General features: G+C 42.7%; 1 protein-coding gene across 5 annotated transcripts in view; it reads right to left on the bottom strand.

Annotated features, from left to right (window-relative positions):
• The window catches only part of BCL9 (BCL9 transcription coactivator), a 184,403-nt gene that overhangs the window by 22,020 nt on the left and 147,934 nt on the right, over positions 1–14,449 (bottom strand). For 4 of the 5 annotated variants that reach the window (XM_075197318.1, XM_075197319.1, XM_075197317.1 and 1 more), the window contains one exon: positions 5,034–5,114. The exons of the other annotated variant lie outside the window; for it this stretch is intronic. The gene's annotated coding sequence lies outside the window, so the exon portion shown is untranslated. The remainder of the gene's footprint in view (positions 1–5,033; positions 5,115–14,449) is intronic. 5 annotated transcript variants of the gene reach the window in all.

Raw genomic sequence — 14,449 nt, 5'->3', positions numbered from 1 at the left:
GACGGCTTCATCTCCCATAACCACAACAATTTAATTACTAGGTAAATCATACACCATGTAATATTGCCAAATATCACAGGATTTACAAGAGACATAGCTGCCAATAGACCCAGAAGATAACACTAGCAGCACTATAGGACTGATCACACAGGTCTGTGGACATCTCCCAACCCAGACATCATAATATAGACCAGGTAACGTATACACGGAGTAAACCAGACAATCGTTCTGTAGGCCCAACATCACAGAGGACGTTTTATATATGCAATAATGGTTTTATTTCTTTTCACATCTGTAAGCGATGGCCCAGACACAGTTTTAGCCGCTCTTGTTGGGGTTGGCAAACATTAATTCTGTGAGACACCCATACTATATATTTCAGTGTCACTCACAGTAGGTGAGTTAGGTGGGGAGCTATGGACTCATTTTTAAAACTTTTTAAGAAAAAAGAAAAAAAAAAAAAAAGTTGTGCAACGCGCCGATGTGCGTCATTGCAAATATACTTATCTTTGTATTAGAAATGTACTGATTTCTGATGCAGTAAGCATATGTTGGAGGAAATGTGTTTTTGTAAGAAAGGCAATCCCAAGTTAATTAGGCCTTTTCATTTGTGAGTGACCAAGACCTCTTTTAGCCTGAGTGCACAGGAGGTGGTCGTTACACTTTCATCTTAAGAGATAGGAAGGCTAACAGCAATTTAGGAAACTACAGATTGATGTAAATTTTAAGTTTAAATTTCATTTAAATCCAAGTTTAGAGAACATATTACAACCTGATGATAATCATTGAATGTAATATCTCAAAACTTTGTGGAAAAGGGGAGTAGAAATGGGGGCTGGCTTACCCCCTGCCAACGTGTGCCAGAAACAGTATATAAAGAGCTCTGTTTGACCATGTAATGTATTCTATTATCTGTACTTCTGGATGATCACTAGTACTTTCAAATAGTGTGTAATGGTCCTTGCAAGGACCCCTTGAGCCATTAAATATCACTGCTTGTAGATTGTGCCCGACACCTACAGCCTGCTGTATCCTGTGACCAACAGATAAGAGCTTACACTCTAATCTGTTCCCCGGCTGTCCTGTTTTGAACCCAGCTACCCAGAAGTAAGCGGATGTTGGTGCCATGAGGGAGCCCAGTGGTGGCAGCAAGATTATCCTACAACTATTGCGCAGTCGGTATTTGCAGTCTGCGAGTGTCTGGTGGCACGCTGGTCAGTAGCAGTCGGTTACTGACGGTGAGAAGGAAACCAAGATAAACAGTGCAGGAAGAACATCCCTTCATCCTTCTCTCAACAGACCAGGTGGTGCAGTAAGCCCATCCAGTCATAAGGTCCTTTCTCCGGGTGTCCCTGCATGGTGCATTGTAAGATACAGATATATCACTATTACAAGTGATCACTGCTTGTTGGAGAGCATGGGTGACCTAGATGGTGTCTCCCCTGCGTTTCCATACTCCTGCGTTGGGGGACACAGCTCTCAGACAGAGGGTATTTATTTCTGATTTCATGCATGTCTTAGTACTTACACTAAATATAAAGGGAAAATAAAAAACAGGCGGGGGAAAGTTCTTGCAACAGGTTACCTAACAGCGGGCCACTATAACCAGATCAACGTTTATTTGTAAGGCGGCGGACAAATTCCCTGGGGAACAGCTATTCCTAACGGTGTCATTTATTATGTATATGAAGCACTCCAGCCATAGAGTGAGGCGGACTATGCCGCTGAGTGTCTGTAGTGCTAAAACCATACGACTCACGTAACAGCATAAAGACGTGGAAAGCCTGTTTCTGTGTGTTCCAGCTCCTATTGTAATCAGGATAGTGATGTCCACGTGTCCCCACTATTACATTGTACAGGTATGTGAAACCACCACAGCACAATTCAGAAGGCAGAACAAACACACATCGCTGAACACCTTCGTATTGTACAACTTCCCAGGCTGCTCATGGGAAGGACTATGCGTTAGGTTATATATGATCATAAACAGAATATCACTAAAGTAATGTAATCCAACAGAGCCTGATGGGGGAAGTAGGGATGGCCTTCACATTTTTAGAGAACCTCCAGCTGGACAGCTTGATTGGGAATATAATACACAGTATCTGCAGACACAACACAACACTGGGGGATGTTTATGGAAACTGTACTGCCGGTATAGGTGTTGCCCAAAGTGACCAGATTGCTTTTTAAAATCATACCAAAAATTGACAATCTCATTCTATAAAACACCACTTTCTGCACAATTACCTGTAGAACAGTTTTTAGTCCCCCATTATGTTTAGACAACCGACACATTACAATGTGTTTCTGTATGTAACAGATATTACAGTCACTACACTACAATTACTATGTAGTTCACAAAAGATGGCGATATATATGTATAAACAGTTGACAATATTTAAATGGCCAACCAGCGAGCCCCAAAAGGGGCCGCCCCGCACGGCCAACCAGCGAGCCCCAAAAGGGGCCGCCCCGCACGGCCAACCAGCGAGCCCCAAAAGGGGCCGCCCCGCACGGCCAACCAGCGAGCCCCAAAAGGGGCCGCCCCGCACGGCCAACCAGCGAGCCCCAAAAGGGGCCGCCCCGCACGGCCAACCAGCGAGCCCCAAAAGGGGCCGCCCCGCACGGCCAACCAGCGAGCCCCAAAAGGGGCCGCCCCGCACGGCCAACCAGCGACCCCTAAAAGGGGCCGCCCCGCACGTCCAACCAGCGACCCCTAAAAGGGGCCGCCCCGCACGTCCAACCAGCGAGCCCCAAAAGGGGCCGCCCCGCACGGCCAATCAGCGAGCCCCAAAAGGGGCCGCCCCGCACGGCCAACCAGCGAGCCCCAAAAGGGGCCGCCCCGCACGGCCAACCAGCGAGCCCATCAATCCGATGTCTATTAGTAAATATTGTGTAAAAAGCATAATTCACCACCCAATGTACGCGATACAGGATATTATCAGTCAGCTGGGGGATCTAGGCTTCTTGTCCAGAAATTCCTCTGTGACCAACAACCTTATAATTTACTGTAGGGGGTATAATACCCCATATTTAAACCTGGCTTAGGACAGATTGTTGCGGCTGTTATACATATAATGGGATTACTTAGGTTTTCTACGCTGTTTGATTAGTCTTTTTCTCACCACACTGATGACTAAGCGAAAATATCCAGAAACACTGGATACGGTGCTAAATCCCCAGCTTTGAAAACAAGTCAAAATTGGTGTCACAGCGACGGTGGAGCCACGCGGGGGGTTGGCACAGAGACGGAGCCACGCCGGGGGCTGGCACAGAGACGGAGCCACGCCGGGGGCTGGCACAGAGACGGAGCCACGCCGGGGGCTGGCACAGAGACGGAGCCACGCCGGGGGCTGGCACAGAGACGGAGCACTGTACATCACCCTCACCTTAGTACCAACCTGTCTGTGCTCCAGGGTGGAGCCACGCCGGGGGCTGGCACAGAGACGGAGCCACGCCAGGGGCTGGCACAGAGACGGAGCACTGTACATCACCCTCACCTTAATGCCAACCTGTCTGTGCTCCAGGGAGGAGCAGTCTGAATGTACAAACATGTAGTAGTACAACACCATCCAAGCAACGCTCAACTTGCCATATAAATTACTAAGCAGACTAAAACAAAAACGGGAAAAATAATGTTTTATTCTGTACCTCAAATATCAATCCAATATTGCCAACAAAAACACCAGTATACTTCTAGTAAGTCTTAATAGTGGCAAGATGGAAAAAAAAATACAAAAACACACCAGGAGAAAGCAAACAACATTCACCAATATAGATGCAAACGCTCAGAGCTTCTCAGACCTGAAAGTATTTGAGGTGTGTGTTTGGAATCTTCCCCCAATGCAAACAAGACTTCCCGTCTCCCAGTCCGATAAAGGAAACATCTCCACCAGGAACAGCTGATAATAGAACACTGCAGCAGAGTAACCGATATACGTATCAAACCTCTATAGGCAAAGGCAACATTTGGGGAATTTTAAGTATACGCCTAGTGAATTTTATAAGCTGCGTTCGTGTGAGGCTACTTCTTTTAGAGTTAATGGCCCTTTAAAAAACCATCATGTGGCATCTGGCAGCTGATTAATGTTGATGGGCCCGATTCATTAAGGATCTTAACTTGAGAAACTTCTTATTTCAGTCTCCTGGACAAAACCATGTTAAAATGTTAAAATGCAAGGGGTGCAAATTAGTATTCTGTTTTGCACATAAGTTAAATACTGACTGTTTTTTCATGTAGCACACAAATACTTGATAGCTTATTTGTACACTGAAATTTAAAGTTGATATTTGTGTGCTACATGAAAAAACAGTCAGTATTTAACTTATGTGCAAAACAGAAAACTAATTTGCACCCCTTGCATTGTAACATGGTTCTGTCCAGGAGACTGAAATAAGAAGTTTCTTAAGTTAAGATCCTTAATGAGTCAGCCCCATTAAGGATTGTGTTTAAGTGAGGACTTCTATATATCCACATAGGTAACAGTTTCCTGTCCAGTTTTTTGCGTAAGTTCAAGCCAACATATATATATCTATCTCTGTTTTAATATTAACACTATATAATAAACTACATTACATGTAAAAGAGGGCAAGTGAAGGCACAAGAAACTACACAATTTTCTATTAAATGCACAAAAACATTAATTCAACTACCGAACAACCAGCATAAAACATTGTAAAGTGACTTGTGTACGCACCTCCCATCTCCTGGATGTGCCCAGGGAAAGCTACCTGGCCCTGATACAGATCTTATGTAAACATGCTCTACCTAGTAATTATTTACACTCCGATTTACCAGTTCTGATTCTGAACAATTAAAACAGTTTTTTCTTTTTCCCTTTCTCTCAGGCCAAAGCCTGGAGTAGGAAAGGGTTAGACAAGCGGCTCAGTGAGCTAAACATCTCCAAACGGCCAAACACTTCCGCTCTCGGCTTGTCCCCCCCCCCCCCCCCCCTCCTCTTACTTTTCTACATTTCTCTTTTCAAGCAGGTTTGTTTAATTAAGCCTGGCTTCACATCAGCATTACTCACCAGGGCCCCTGGGGTCACGATACAGCAGTACTCATCCTGGGGGATAGTCAGTGAGGACCCTTGCAACGGAAGCTCAATTACCTGCAAAGGAGCAGAGAGTCTGTTTAGCAGGGGCACAAGCAGCCTCTGTACATCAATTAGCAGGATAAAGTACGTCAGGGAAAGAAATCAGTTACTCTGGATGTTTGTGAGAATCTCTTACAGCGCTCAGAGGTGGACAGAAATTCAACATTAACCGATCTACAGCACTGCAGAACCTTTTTTAGCGTAGCAATAAATAATAATAAAACATGTTTTGTGTTACAATAAGGTAAATAAAAAGTGGCCAAAACATTTGCACGTTTAAACCACAATATCGTTAGAGATTGGTTTGAAACTTTAAGGAGATCACATTTGAACACTCTTATTTATTTGAGGGATGGAGACATATAGCCAATACCCAAGTAAAAGCTAAAACTATAGATAGAAAGATTAGAATCTACGCACAAAATATGGTGAAACAAAATATATATATATATATATATATATATATATATATATATATATATATATATCTATCTAATCATTCTCCTGCTTTCCTTGATGAACAGCAATGTCTATTTTCTCATCAGCTCTTGTGTAACAATAAGAGGGGAATTCAATTGGCCATGTTACTCTCGAAAGTAACACGGCCTGCGCACTATTACTGTAGTAACGGTAATGGTGCGCATTACAGTAAGTACAGTAATTGTTAATGTAGATTTTTGCTTGCAGGGTTAAAACTACCATAGGAACAGTAATTGTGCGCAGACCTGCGTTACTTTCGAGAGTAACGCAGTCAACTAAATCCCCCCCCCCCCAGAAAGCTACTTGGCTGAGGAGCTGCAACATTGTTGCAACAATGTTACAAATACAACAAACAGGATGTAGCGACTGTTCTACTGCAGTGAATTAGGGAAGGAAGGGGGACCGGAGGGCTCAGATGACTGGACTATCAAAAATCAACTTAATATATGTTAGCAAACGTAAATAGCCAATCTACTAAACTGGGGAATATGAGTAAAGTGAGAACTTCCCTTTTAATAAATCATTTAACAAACTACTACAGGAATTAAGCTTGCTGGTGTTTACCGACTAAAGTTGGTGGCTTTTATTTACAAAAACAGAGTCAGCAGAATAGTTTTTGCTTTTAAGACACAGACAGGTATTAATTTAATTGCTTTAAAATACAGCGTCGCTTTGTGTGGGGTTTTGCAGGAACCTCCTTAATGCTGAAAGTGGCCCCAACAACATCTAAATATCATGAGGGAGAATTTGAATGGAATTTGAGACCCCACAATATATAATTAATGGTGGAAGACTTGTTAATGAAGATGCACTTTGCTAACTCAGCCACAATTCAAGAAACACATTGTCTGCTCAGCACAGAGATGGTAAAACACAGGAGTCACAGCTTCTAGGATGACAAATCAATCTTCTCTCACACACAATATAACAGATTACTTTGAAACGAAACGTTCTGGGAATTAGCAGCTTCCCCACTAAACGGCATACAAGGACACCCGCCAACAACGTACTGAGCCCACCCTTTCATCCCGCATGCATCCAACATTTTATATTAAGTCATAACAATTTTACAAAACAGCGCCCAGTGACATAACTATATTTCTAAGGGTACATGCCCATTGGCGTTTGAAATGTATATTTCACATGCGTTAATAATGCATGCAACACTAAAATTCATTCCAAAGGGAGTCCGTGACCACTTGTGGGCAGTTTGTTTTGCATCCCTACTTGTTCCATTCCCATGCATTTGCCATATTTTAATGTGTTTGAGAATTAGTGGTAACACGGCAGGGACCATACATGAAGACTATGGTGATAACAACTGCAGCTCCCACATACTACAATATGCATTACTAAAATTTTATAAAAATGTACTTTTATTACCAAAACTGATAACTATATCTACCTTATAGTACCTTTGAAACATCTGCCCTGTAAATCTTTTGATCTTGTTACCAAGAAACAACATTGGTAAAATAAAGTCACAGATTCATTAGGAACTCTACACTGAAGTAGAGACAAGCAACAAGTTTTATAAAGAGTCCTTACAGGAGTCCTCATCTTTAGTAGACCGGTAATGTACAGTCCCATTTTATATAGAGTATTACAATGACTTCCCCAGTATCCAGTCTACTACGTTCAACACAAGTTTAATCGCCTGTTGACCCAGGTTTTTCTGATCACCAAGAAGAAATCAATAATGAATAAAGCCAATCTGTCCTGAACATACCTCTAACAACCACACGCTATACGGGGAGTAGCTGCCGCGCTGCTAATGTTAAAGCGGAACACAGCCTAGTGGTCGCAATCCATTGGGTGGGCGTTTCATCCCAGCCACTGTAACGTGCACCTGCAAGCTCTGCTGTCCAACCGAAGACAGACCTTCTTATGTGGAGTAATTACGTCAATAGCGCCCAATTATTCACCAAGCGGTCTACGTTGTACAAAGGTCTTTCTACACTTACCGCAACATCAATCTGTTCCGCTAGTTACTAATGACTGCATCACACAATCTGTTTAAAACTAATCAAATTGCTAAAAAATTAATAATCAGACCCTGTATAATTATAGGTTGACTGCCGAGAACGAAACATTGATGCTACCATGGTCAACTTTACAAACTTGTAATTTGATAAAAAATACTCACGTTTTCCTGCCACTGTTTCTAATACATAACAATGCTGTAAAACTGTAACATAACTAACATGGACAATTTTACAAAAAAAACTTGAAGTTAAAGCTCTGTCTTTCAGTTAGGGTTTGTACACTATGATATGTTCACTGTGGTTCCCATCCGGTGCTATCACTAGGTCTATCCTGCGCTGTGTCGGTGTGTACACGTTACTTGCACCACAGAAATCAGTCATCTCTACTGTTACCACCATTCAGACAGATGCGGAGGAGGGGACCTATGATGATAACGTCAGTATGTACGTACCCAACTCTGTTACATTTGAAGGGAAACAGGTATAGACCCAATTGAAAAATGCTGCTGCCATTGTTTAAACTACTCTCTGCTTTAAACAAACAGAAATCAATAAAAGCCATGAAAGTTCGTCTAACGTTCTGGTGCGGACTCTCCCAAAAAAAATGATGTAGTCATTGATGACAAGCGTTTGTTATAGTACAATATAAAGGAGTTCTATAGGATGGATCATTAAGGACATATATACGCTGTGCTGCAGGAAGGCCCTGAGAACATGATTTGAACATTGAGAACAAAGCACACACTTTTGTTTACATTCTCAACAGGCATTTTCAGAGTATAAGTTCTTATTAAAAAAGTCAATACTTTTAAAAGTTTCTGTTAAAACAAGTTAAAATAAGTGCCCTTTAAACCAAGTCATGGAGCAAGACTGACTAAACCAAAACTATAGTGAGAGGCGGTAAGTTCCAGCTCAGGGTAAGGTGTTACAAGGGGATGTAGCCTATCTATATGTTGCGAATATTAATATAATGTAAATATTCAACTACAAGAGATGGAGGAGAGAAAGTAGTGTGGGCTAAACATGAAAGTTTGTTCTGTCCAGAAAATCCAGGATTGTTGTTATTCTCAATTCATCCTTCAACTAATACAGGTAAGAATCAGCTGCTGTCAGAAAATCCTTATTAACTTATTCTAGGACCATTTCCAAAATCAAAGGTATCCAGAATTTCCCCAACGTACAGCTTTCAGAGCTAATTTAATAACATTCTTCGGCTGTCGCTTCACCCGTCCGCCTTTATGTACATTCAATACAATAGATTTTTGCAATTGCTTAAATCACAGGGTCAGAGGTCATTTAAACAAGGTACAGCTACAGCACGATGCAAGAAAAGCGTTTCCCTAGGATGCATCCACAAGTTCCCTGACAGATTATACATCTAAGAACTATGGGCTGACATACAACTAATTGTTTCATGCATTGGAATGAGGATCAGCCATATCAGTCCCACAGATGTATCAAACTTATCAGATCTCATCAGAATGGGATACTCCTTTGTTAATACTGACGGAGATGATTGTTTTTCAACTTTAGAATTGCAGGATCTGAGAGATGCGACAGTCGAAATCTGAGCATCACACACTGGAGCCAATGCCTATCTGTATTGTGGTTATACCGAAGGAAACCTGACCAACAGTTTTGTGGGTATAATTTTAAATGTGATTGATCGAATACTTTTACTACACCTATAAGAACGCTCCGGATTCCAACCAGTGAACGGAGGTATCAAACGTGGTCTCAGAATTCCGTCCGGGCTGTAAGAATAGTTACAAGCTCGGCTGAACACACATTTTGTCTGGGGCAGTGGATCCCAAACTTTTTCAGTTAGAGGCACCCTTAGGGTCTCCATAATTTTTTAAGGCATCCCTAAGCCAAAATAGTTACCAAGTAGACCCCTGCTTTGCTTACCACCGGCCCTGGCCGCGGCACCCCTGTGAGATTGCTGCGGCACCCCAGGGAACCACGGCACACAGTTTGGGAACCACTGGTCTGGGGTAACATTTAATCCAGCCCTATGGAAGCCCTTACAAACGAAGAGTCCAGATGCGCATCAACATTCAAGAGCATGAAGGAGGATTGTGTATGTAGCAAACACAAAACAGCACCAGCAATTTGTAAACATCCAGAACCCACGAAGACAAGGTGCAACACTGCCCAAACATAAAGACAGCTTATTAGTCACTGCAGTAGAACACAAAACTAACCAGCACCAACAGACAAGCGGTATTGGGTGAAGGATAGCAGCCAGGAAGAGAGAAACCTACGACCTGGCTTCTGTGGTTCATCTAGTTCAGAACCAGTCACTACCACATCTCCCTGACCCCACACAGTGCACTGGTATCATTCACACTTGCAAAAATGTTAAGTTGACAGAGAACCAACCTTGGCCCCTCTGTCTATGTACAACCAGACACACAGCAATGCGATGTCGGTGCTCTTCACCCAATGACAGAGCAGGATGGCCGATATTCTGTAGCATTTAGAAGAACAACTCTAGGAAGCAGGAGGACTGCAACCATGTGAAACTTATTAAAGGGCACCACCATCTGTTTACAGATTAGTCATGTATTTGCATTCAATAACAAAAACTTAGCGGTCACTATTACAGGGCATATAACTGTATGCTATGTCGTGTAAAGCCAGAGTGCATCAGGGTGGAACATTTACATCCTAAAGCACAAAATAATTAACAGGGATTTCCATCCAGACAGTTTTTGGGTTTCTTTTTGTTTGTTTTTTATAATTACCATTACCCCAGCCCAAATCCATCAGAACTGTGGTGGTCCCATGACAGAAGATATCACAGATTTGGAGACCCCATACCCAGGATTGGCTGCATCACCGCTAGAGATTTCAAAACATCGGTGCTGATTCGCACAGTCGTGGCTCTGTCCATTAATTCATCAGTAACCAACCAACTTAGAGACGGTGCTAAGTGCATCTCCATTGCCCCCTTTTGGCAGCACAGACTGAATACCAGCGGCAGAACGGCTAGAAAGAGTAATGGCAAACTACAGCGGCCACCGGCATGGGAAGCCCACAGTTCTGTTAATTGGGGGGGATGGGGATCGGGAACCAAAAAGGACTCTGGACGGTGGAAATATGTGTTAAAATGGAAACACGCATAAACACACGATGAGGTCATAGATTCATCTAAATGAGCGAGAAGTGGTGGAAAGCAGCGGGTTTTCTTTAAACGACTAGAATGCAGCTGAATCTGCCTCTTTGCTGAGATTGCACATAGGTGTCAAGGAGCTGGCGTGTGTCGGTTACAGTGGTCCTATAAGAAATACATCAACAAGTAGCCTTTACAAATACACCCCTTTACCATACAGTCATAACAGTAAGGGCTTGTACGCCTCTTAAAAGTGATGACAAAGCCTTTTCCACGGTCCTCATTGTTAGTAAAGAGCTGGAAGAGCTTCCATCCAGCAACAGGCACTACGACTAATATGCACGCCTATAAAACGCCATTATACTGCAGCAAGAGCTGACGCTCAAAGGCTGCACGCAACATTGACGCAGAGTGAATGCTTGTCAGATAGCTTGCGTATGGGTCCAAACAAGTTTGTAAAGTTGACCATGGTAGCATCAATTTTTTTTTCTCGGCAGTCAACCTAAAATTAGACAGGGTCCGATTATTTAATAATTTTTTAGCAGCTTGATTACGGATTGTTCTGCTAGTAACTAATGATTGCATTTGGCATTATTTTTTCTATCAGTGATAAACCACATTTACCAGGCTCTGAGAACGCACAATATTAACACTACTGTGTACAAGTCTATATGCCGGAGTTTGTTAAGAAGTAGCAAGAGCATAACAAGCCCTGATACAATTCTGTCACCAACAGTACACCTAGATATCATGTCATTACATGTCCTCACACAGCACTAAGCACATCACTTGTGATGTAATCATAACACAGCCGAGAACGTCTGCTCCGCATACACAGGGCTCAGGGGGAGGGTATTGTGACTTCTCCTCTGTTTATATTGTGCACCCCGCAGCTGAACGATGGGGGATGGGAAGTCAACCACAAAACCATAATGACACTTTTACTCTATTCCCGAGAATGAAAACACACTGTGCTGATCATCTCCGACCACCAGTGAGACACATGTACTCTACAAAGCTAATGAACGTGCGCCAACATTTAGATTACGTAATCCTAGGCAATGTCCCTGTGCATATTGTAATCCAGCAAGTCAGTCCAGCTTCACTGTAAAACTATTTACATCCAGAGCACCCTCTAGCTTAGATCAGAACACGGACACCTGTCATTACTGGGCCATAAACAAATGGCCATGTACACATTTAAATAAAAGAAATATATTACATGTTCATCATTTATATAGCGCAATCAGTTACGCAGTGTTGTACAGAGAATATTTGTCATTCACCTCGGTCTCTGCCCCATTGGAGCTTACAGTCTAAATTTCATGACACACAGACTAGAATTAATTTTGTCAGCAGCCAATTAACCTACCAGTTTGTTTGTGGAGAGTGGGAGGAAACCGGAGCACCCAGAGGAAACCCATGCAAACACCACACAGATAAATCCCTGGTCAGGAATCAAACTCATGACCCCAGTGCTGTGAGGCAGAAGTGCTAACCACTGAGCCACCCAAATATACTTTTACAACCTGGTTCTGACCAATTGAACAACCCCGTAAACAAGCCTAGCCAAGTCTGGAGCATGGAAAGGAGTTATGTTTGTGCAGTCTGTGGTAACGTGGACAACTGGGTGCGCTAGGTGCTCTTCTAACCTTCTGTTCCCTAACCTTTCTGAAATGAGGATTAACCTTAAAGCATTATGAGAGCTATTGGACCAGACTGTCAGCTGATTGGAAGATATGCAGCTTCTTACTTCCAGTTCAACCAGCAAAGCAATATTCTCTTTATACAACCAGGTATTAGATTTTCATTTTTTTGTTTATAAAGAAATTATGGAGGGTATCAATTCCGTTTTGTGCTATTCTATGCTTCACACAACCTCTGGCCCATGTATTACAGGGCTCTCCAGTCTGCTACCCAACCAATGAGGACACTCAATCCAGCTTTGATAAAGTTGTGTAGCACTAACACCCCTAACCTCGCTGCGCCCAGCTTGCATGGTGGTGGGTTTTATTGTCCCTCAGAGACACTGATGTGCTATATTTGATGACCGAGACAGTTATGGGACAGGAGATTCTGCCCATTGTCATGGAAGACATCCCAGGACAGGCAGTGCCAAATCGGGTGCCTGGGAGAGGAAGGGGGGGGGGGGGGGTTGAGAGCCCACTCCAGCAGCGACGGAGCCCGAGGAGGTGGGAGATCAGCTCAGGAACCACTCAGCTCGAAATCCTAGATATATGGGTGCGCTGGCATGGGTAGCATCATAATGAAGTCAATGCACTGGTCTGCAGCTTGTACAGACTCCTACAAGCTTTAGTGAGTCACCGGAGAATCAGATTATGCCTTTTTTTGGAATTAACCCAAACCAGTATACCTCATTATAATTACACAAAACCAATTATCAAATATAGCGCATCAAAGTGTATTACACAGACCTACATGGAGATATGGGCCGTTACCATAAAGTCCACGAGCAGGGAGATGACTGTGTACAGATGATCAGTGTTGGATGAAAGATGAAATATAAAAAAAATAATAAATAAATATATACACCAACATAGGCAGCAGAGATGGGCTATAAACTGGCGATACGCAGAGGAGCACTGTATCAAGAATATTTAGTCTAGAATTAAAAAAATTGTGCGTTTTTCAAAGCAAACAATGGCAAACACAATAGAAACCTCAGGTCTAGTCTTAAAATGAGGACTGGGGACAAAAAAAAAAAAATAGCAAAATTTGTACTATAGAGAACAAAACAGAGCTCAACAAATATGTTACAATAGGTTGCATCAGAGTGTAGAGCACAAGAGAACTCAGCTCCTTAGGTGGCAGAGGCTGGTTAATCCTCTACAGCTGTCTATCTCACAGCAATGTGTGGCCTGCACACCATGACACAATCTGAAACTGACAATTTCACCAAGATACTAAGCCACGCTTAGGGCACCTTTGACTCTCTTACTACTGTGGAACTACAAATGTAAGCACACCCGACAACGGGACATGCAGTCATCCTCCCATATAACCCAATGCTTTCCCACTTTCATGATAATCTGGACACAAGATGCACAGTACACAATGCCTTAGACTTTACCCAATCTACAGAAAAACATTCTAGCTTATAGTCTTCATCCGCCTTCCTCACCTCTCTCGCAAACACCCCGACAGGTCAGGGTTTCAGGATTCCTTAAGGAGCAAGTACAGCCTCTATTTAAGCAAGTTAGCCACCCATTAATCCATATCACAGGCTATGTATTACTGAGATAACATACACAAAAGAACTGGAATACCTATACTAAACTTAATATGCACAACATGCTCGCTCTCTCACTCATCCGCAGCACAATGCCATATTAGAAGGTAGACTCTTCTCTAACTGAACAGGCAGAGTCTGAGTGACCATTTGGAAGACTTGCTCTGCTAAACGCACTTTGTGAATACATACACAGATTGCATTCTCAGCATTTTGCCCTACATGAGAAACCATCAGAACACAGACCTAAATATGTAGGAGTGCTTCAGCTGCCTATAATGGAAAGTCAAATTAACAAAGTCTTTTAATATAATTAACAAAAACAGTAATAATCCCACACCAGGAAGTAAAAGACAGCCTGTTGAAGCCACCTATTGAGGAGGTGAAGTGTCAGCAGCTTTGCAAAATGTCTTTCCAATACCGCAGGATAATTTTTACGGCATCCTGTACAGGTTATAGGAAAACTACTCAAACACTGGTTTCAGTGGTTTTACTGCCATAACACAAATTCTACCATTTC

This window comes from Mixophyes fleayi, chromosome 2 (genome assembly GCF_038048845.1).
Source record: "Mixophyes fleayi isolate aMixFle1 chromosome 2, aMixFle1.hap1, whole genome shotgun sequence".
In the NCBI taxonomy this organism is placed as follows: Eukaryota; Metazoa; Chordata; class Amphibia; order Anura; family Limnodynastidae; genus Mixophyes; species Mixophyes fleayi.
Note: the sequence above shows the minus strand (reverse complement) of the source record. Positions and strands in the feature narration are given on the sequence as shown.